This window comes from Tupaia chinensis, unplaced genomic scaffold (assembly GCF_000334495.1).
Source record: "Tupaia chinensis unplaced genomic scaffold, TupChi_1.0 Scaffold000116_1, whole genome shotgun sequence".
Lineage (NCBI taxonomy): Eukaryota > Metazoa > Chordata > Mammalia > Scandentia > Tupaiidae > Tupaia > Tupaia belangeri.
This window is the reverse complement of record NW_006159580.1, coordinates 706857-714034: the sequence shown is the minus strand read 5'-3', so window position 1 is coordinate 714034 and position 7178 is coordinate 706857. Positions and strand designations below refer to the sequence as shown.

General features: G+C 48.8%; 1 protein-coding gene across 4 annotated transcripts in view; it reads left to right on the top strand.

The window, feature by feature from the left end:
- Window position 1: 1 nt before the first annotated feature.
- Window positions 2-7178, top strand: part of ZNF76 (zinc finger protein 76) — a 44869-nt gene continuing 37692 nt past the window's right edge. For 3 of the 4 annotated variants that reach the window (XM_006144187.2, XM_006144186.2, XM_014586164.2), the window contains exon 1: window positions 2-59. The gene's annotated coding sequence lies outside the window, so the exon portion shown is untranslated. Of the gene's footprint in view, window positions 60-1129; window positions 1221-7178 lie in introns of those variants that run through there. The other variant, XM_027770202.1, reaches the window with a different exon arrangement.

Genomic DNA, 7178 nt, shown 5'->3' with positions numbered 1-7178 from the left:
GGGTGGCGGGGCCCGGTGCATGGCGGTCTGTCGGCGGAGTCGCCCTCGGGGGCTGTCAGGTTGGTGCCTGCGGGAAGAGTGGGTCCACCGTGCGCAGGGCGGGAGGCCGGGCGGGCGCAGGGCCCCGGGAAGGTCCCGAGCCGGCACTGCCTCCCTCCTGTGACCCCAGCCGGGCCACCGGGCCTCTGGACGGCGGCCCTCCCCCTCCCCCACTCGGGTCCCTGCCCCTTCATTCCGCCCTGCGACTCCTCCCTCATGACTCCCAGACCCCACCCCGGGACTGCGCCCGCCTCCACCTCTGTGACCCCCACATCCCACCCACTGACCCCGAGACCTCACAGGTACGCCTCCCTTCCCATCCATTGATTGCTCACCCAGAATTTCCCCCGCACTTCTTAGGGTCCCGCCAACCCAGTGACTCCCTCCGTTATCATCCAGTGACCCCAGGATCCCCACACTTCATCGACTGACCCCCAAACCTCAGTGACCCCACTGACCCAGTAACTCCTCCAACTCTACCTGTGTTCCCCACAAACTTGCTGACTCCCATCAAACCTCTCCTGACAACTCCTAAACCATATTTCAGTGATTTCTCCCCACTCTTCTACATAACCCCCAGCATCTTTTCCTGTCACCCTGTGGTCCTCATTCCATGTTCTCCTTCCATCCTAAAATCACCCCCACTGGCATTCCTCTGCACCCAGGGGCCTCCATTGTCAGTCAGCACATGACTTAAAAGTTTCAGCACATTCTGGTACTGAAGTGGATATAGAAATGAATATGAAATAGTCAAACCAGAGGCATCAAAGAATTCTGGTTTAAGTGTGTGGTCCCAGGTTCGAGTCCTAGCGCTGCCTCTGTTGTGCTTTGTAAACCTGGGAGAAGTCCTTCACGCTGGGTCTCAATTTCTCATCATTATTGTTACAGGGTTGGGTTAGCTGATCTCTTGAGCCACCATCCAGCTATGAAATTCCACAATTCTCAGTCTAAATAATAGTTGTTGGCAATCATTTTTGTAAGCCACCCTAGAAGCTTCAGTCTTACAACCTAATCCCTCGGTCTGCTTGCTTCGTGAATCTTATTTCCTCATTCCCATGGTCCTTTACAGGTTTTAGTAGTGTGCCCATATCCTTTCATCAGGCCGCATCCGTTCAAGTCTAGCAGAGTGCATTCACGGCGTTCACCTTGGGGCAGTGATGTCAGAAGAACCCTGTGTTCAGGTCTGACTCTGACCTTTCACCTGTGGAACTTTCGGCATACCATTTATCCTGTCTGAACCTGCATTCTCCCCCTGTAGTAAGAGGGAATGACAGTGGTGCCTGAGACAACACATGCAAAGCCCTGGAGCCCAAGCTTGTCACATGACAAGCTGTTACCATCCGAACGCTCTTGTGGAGCTGAGGACTCAACAGCCAGTGAGCATGTGGCCCTCACCTTGCATTATCTTTCTGCTACTGACATCTTGGAATCCCCATAATTTTTTTTTGGAGGGTGGGATTTTTGCTATAGGGTGCACTGGCCAGAGAGAGAGACAGAAAGCGAGAAATCATCCCCCAGGGGAGATGGCCACTCTGCAGTCCTTTCTCCATTTTCCTCTTGAGAGGAATGAGTTTTAAGTCACCTGGTCTGAGACTCGGCCTGTAGTCTACTATGTGAGAGTCCAGCAACATAACCGGTACACTATCTGCTGGTCCCAGAATCCCCATTCTTTTGTCATCTCTGCTGTGCCCTGCACTGCCCCGCCCCACCCCCTTCATTACCCTGATGCCACCTAAATAATAATAATAATTTGGCTTACTGAGGAACTGTTGCTAGCCATGCTTTGTATGTATGTTAGTTTACCTCTAAACAAACCAAAGAGCACTTTGCACTTCCCAATTTTTTTGTTTTGGTTTAGTTTTAAATAAACCTAAAGCTCACACAATTGAGTAGGAGTGGGATTTGAACACACAGTCTTTAGAAAACTTCATTGCCTCACTTCTCCACAAACCTACTTGGTTTTCCACATCAACTTCAGCCCCTTGTTCCTTATTTTTTAGTAATTCCTAAATTTAGTATCAACCTGTTGCCTGACCTCCAGGATTTCTGTTATTCTTTTTTTTTTTTTTAGAGGTTTTTGCTATAGGGTGCGTGCGCTCGCCAGAAAGACATAGAGAGACAGAGAGGCAGAAAGTGAGAAATCATGCCCCAGGGGGATGGCCACACTGCAGTCCCCTCTCCTCCATTCTCTCGGGATCTTGGGCACACATGCACATGTGCTTGGCGTGAGTTTAAGCCACTGGGTCCAGGGCTTGAACCACCATCGACCACATGGGAGTCCAGTGACATAGCCATTACTCCAACTGCTGGTCCCAGATTTCTGTTATTCTTTGCCTCCTGGCTTGGTAACATTCTCTTGTTCATGGCTTTTGACTCCATATCCTCTGAGACCCCTGCACCTTGCAGGGGAAAGCAAGCATCTATTTTAGGTTACTGGCTGAAGTCCCTGTAATAAAAGACAGAGTAACAAGAAAAAGACATGCAAATTAATGTAAGTTTTATGGGAGACAGGAATCTCAAGGAAATTAAAACTTCTCAAAATGATTAAACCTATATTTTTTGTTTTTAGATCTTTTGTCAGAGTGGGAGCACTCACCAGAGAGAGACAGAGTGGGAAAATGAGAGATCATCCCCCAGGGGAGATGGCCACGCAGCAATCCCTTCTCCATTCTTGTTTTGTACATGCATGCACATGTTTTTCAGGCTGCCGGGTCTGGGACTTGAACCATGGAGTTGGTCATGTGTGACCCAGTGCCTTAAGCACCAGGCCACCTGTGGACCCAAACCTTTGTATCTGGGACTTAAACTGTGAAGTTGGTCATGTGTGATCCAGTGTCTTAAGCACCAGGCCACCCGTTGGCCCAAACCTTTGTTTTTGTTTTTGGTTTTTTTTTCAATTAGTCAGAAGGTGCATGTGCTTACCTGAGAGAAAGCAAGCAAGCAAGCACCCCCAGGGGGGATGGTCTTGCTACTCCCATCCCTTCCACTTCTCCCTCCTTTGGGGATTTTGGACACGTGCACACATTTCTGGCATTTTTTTTCAAGCTGCCAAGTCTGGAACTCAAACTGCACACTTGGCCGTGGGGAATCAGCTACCTCAACCTCCATGCACTAGCTGGCCCTAAACCTGTGTATTTTTATGCTAGGTTTGTCAAGTTTTGGAGAGATACAGTAGGGCATCAAAGGATAAAATCCAATGGGGATAAACTGGGGGAAACTTAGGAAGACCTGTTTGTCACATGTTTCTCTGTGATCCTGTGTCTTCCCAGAGAACAGTGCTCCTTTTTCTGGGTTTCAGGAGAAGAGTACCTCTGGCAACATCTTTTGACCTGCTTAAGGGAAAGTAAAAAAAAAAATCCTTCCTATGATCTGCTTCACGGTGCAAGGGTAAAGACAATAACTTTTCTGTTCCCATCATTTTCTCAAATGCCGCCTTTTTACTTGTATGTATTTATTAGGTTTTTGCCATAGGGTTCATATGCTTGCTGGAGAGAGACAGAAGGAAAGTGAAACCGCCTCCCACCCCAGTGGCCACACTGCAATCCCTTCTCCATTCTCCTCTGGAGATCTTGAGATTTTGGCCACACGGATGTGCTCACTGTGATTTTCAAGGCATGGGGTCCTGGGACTCAAACCATGACCAGTCTTGTGGGAGTGCAGTGTTGCACCACCTGCTGGCCCCCAGTTTGCCGCATTTTAGGGTAGCGTGTCCTGAAACCTGATCAATCTTCATACGTATCTTCAACCTTCGCCCAGGTATCCTCTCAGTCTGAGTCCTCATTCCCCGTAAGGTGTCTCCCACCTTGCTGACACTTTGCCCCAAATCCCTGCCTCCTGTTCAGTCCCTTACCCCTAGGAATCCTGGTATCCATATACCTTGAAACCCTCCAGCCCAGTAGTCTTTGATCCCACGATCCCATCCATCTCAGCGCTCTAGCCTCCCCCTTTGCTGCCATGTCAACCTTCTAATTACCCCCTCATCTAGTGACCTTCTGATGTGCCTGGCTTCCATAAAAGGAACCCCTTTCATCCGGACAGGAACTCATCCTCATGATAACCCTCCCATTCTGAGGTCTACCTGGGCACACTCCTGCCCAGCAGCCTGTGATCCTGCCTCCGAGCCCTTCCTCATTGTCTTTAGTGATCACTTTTTCACATTAAAATGGTCTTTCACCTTCCCCCCTCTCTCTTTTTCTCACAGTGTTGGCTCCTTCCTGCTTTCCTTCTCTGTCTCCCTTACAGTCCTCACCTCACCCATCTGGATAACAGAATAACTGATTGCAGAACGTAGCTCTACCTGTCTTCCTGCACTCTCCTTGCATCTAACTGCAGGGCCACGTGGGTGACCCTCCCTGGGTCCTCCTGCCTTCACACACAGCACTTTCCAGCCAAGCCTCTGTGGTTTGTCCAAAAAACTGCACTCATTTCTGGGAAGTCTGATGGCCTTTGAGAATATATCTCCAAGATCTCAGTCCTTCAGGTAGCAAGGAGAAAGCCTGTGGGAATCCTTTCAGATTTCACCTCGCTGTGCCTCCTGGGTGCCCTCCCACTCTCCTGTCCTGTTTGTGAAGCTGCCAGCTGTATATGCCTTCAGGGTAGAATGCTTTGAGTGGCAGCTTCAACCCGCATTGAATTAGCCCCATTGTTTTCCAAACCCTGGGAGGACTTTTCGGTCCCCTCCCACCAGAAGATTGGGTGGTGAGTAGCAGAATGTGACATTAAAGATCCACATCCAGAAGTCCACATTCCCAGGTCCCTGTGTCACCACATTCCCAGGTCCCTGTTACGTACTCGGCTGTACAGCAATCAATACAGCAGAGGGCAAAACTAGAGTTAAGGAAGGGCTAGACCCTGGGGTGTGCAGATTCTGTGGGAGACTGAGCAAGAGTTTTTGCCTTAGGTCTGTTTGATCTTTCTCAGGGCACAGAACATGTTCTGCCTTGCATCTAGTTATTTTTGTACTTTTCTCACACCTCTACCCTGTGACTTAGAACCAAAGCTGGATTTTCCTTATCTGCTGCGACCTTAACCCTGCCCCTCATATTTAGCAGATAGTCAGTAAATACTTACTGCGTTGAATAACTGAGGCAAAGTCTGCGTCAGGTGCAAACATGTAAAAGCAGCTCGTTACTACATTCATTTTTGTAGCCACCACCCCTCTCCCTAAAGCCCTCCAAACATGGTAATAGGCAAGTCCCTTGATTTAAAGTCAGGAATTTAGACAATTTTTTTTAAGTCATTGCTTAAATGGGGGGAGGTGGAATGTGTATAAGTGCTTTTTAAAACATGTATTTCTGAGAGACAGAGACATTGAGAGGGAAAGTGAGAAATCATCCCCCCACCAGCCCCGGGAGGAGGTAAGGCCATGCCACAATCCCTTCTCTTCTGTTTCCTCCCAGAATCTTGGGCATGCATGCACATGCGCCTGGCCTGAGTTTCAAGCCACTGAGTCTGGGACTTGAACTGTGGTTGGCCATGTGGGAGTTCAGTGATGTAATCGCTATGCCATCTGCTGGCCCCAGGAATTCCTTTGAATATGAGAAGTTGGAGATGGTTTTTGGACATCACAGTAAGCAGCTGTTTTACAACTCTGTTGGACCCTAGTAAATATCTGCTCTCAGGAACTGAAAGGACACCTGACGGGTAAGGCAGACGAGTGGGATGGAAAACACACGGTTTAGGTGTGGGGTTCTACTCTGCCACCAGGTAGGTAGGTAGCTATGTGATCCTTTGGTACTCTTCTGCAGTACCAACCTCTGACTCTTCATCTGCGAAATGACCACGTCAGACTAAAATGAGTTGCCTTCTCAGTCTTCCATTATGAGTTGATGTACTAAGTGCTTAAACAGGGTAATAGATGTAGCTCAGAGCATTTTGGAAACTGCCAAGCTGTATGTGGGGCAGTGGTGTTGGTGTAAGATTCTCTCCTTCCTTCATTCGCTAAAGTGTAATAATAGCCACAGAGTGCCCGCCGTAGGCTGGGTGCCGTGCCACGTGAGGGTGCCATGGTGAGAACATGGATCCGTGCCCTCCTGGAGCACTGCAGACCGCCCCCTGGTGTAGCTTCACAGCTAAGTGCTGAGAGGACGCTGGCTGGAATCTGATGGTTTGGTGTGACATTAGTGAGAAAGCTTTTGCTTGACTTGGATCTGGCTGGAAATAGTGAGTGGGTATCAGGGACAACTCAAGATGGTGTTCCAAGTGAGGGAAGAGTGGTTAGCCTAGCAGGGACGGGGATGGGGAGGAGACGGGAGTGGTGGGATGCAGTTGAGAAGAGGTCGGATGCTAGCTCCCAAGTCTTTTCCTCCTTCATTCTTTCCCTTGCCAGGTGCTTCTCTCTCTCTTTTTTTAGAGGATTTTGCTATAGGGCGCGTGTGCTCGCCGGACAGGCAGAGAGAGACAGAAAGCGAGAAATCATCCTCCAGGGGGGATGGCCACGCCGCAATCCCTTCTCCTCCATTCTCCTTTCGGGATCTTGGGCACGCACGCACACATGCCCGGCGTGAGTTTAAGCCACCGGGTCCGGGACATGAACCGCGGTCGACTACGTGGGAGTCCAGCGACATAGCCATTATGCTAACTGCTGGTCCCTGCCAGGAGCTTCTCTTAAAGAGCTCATAGTTCGGTAGATAAAGAGGGTTTCACCAGTTGGTCTCAAATCTCCGTTTGATCTAACTCACAGTAAGTGCAACTGAATCAGGATTTCAGATCGAGCTAACGAGCTTGGTTAGCTATGTGACCTAATGGTATTCATCTTTTGGTATCTGTGGGCACAGTCTTTGTCGGGGCTAATTAGGCTGAAAGGCATGTTCTTGAGGAACTTACATTGTAATCAGTGTAACAAAAAGTAAGAGTATGTTATTTTCCCCTAAAATATTTACGTGTTAAGGAAAACACCAAGGCAGCGGAATCCTTTAATCGTTGTCTGGAAGTTCTCCGTCAGCAGTGTTTATTCTTGCATCATTTAGAAATCCATGTTTGTATTGTGAGGAGTCTCCTTTCCCAGGTAAAGGAAGTACTCGAATACAGCCCATCTTAATTGACAGGTTACCCAGGAAGTTAGTTTAGACATGTTAATCAAGAACCTACCACTTAATAGAATGGGGAAATTCTTTTTTTTTTTTTTTTTTTTTGGGCGG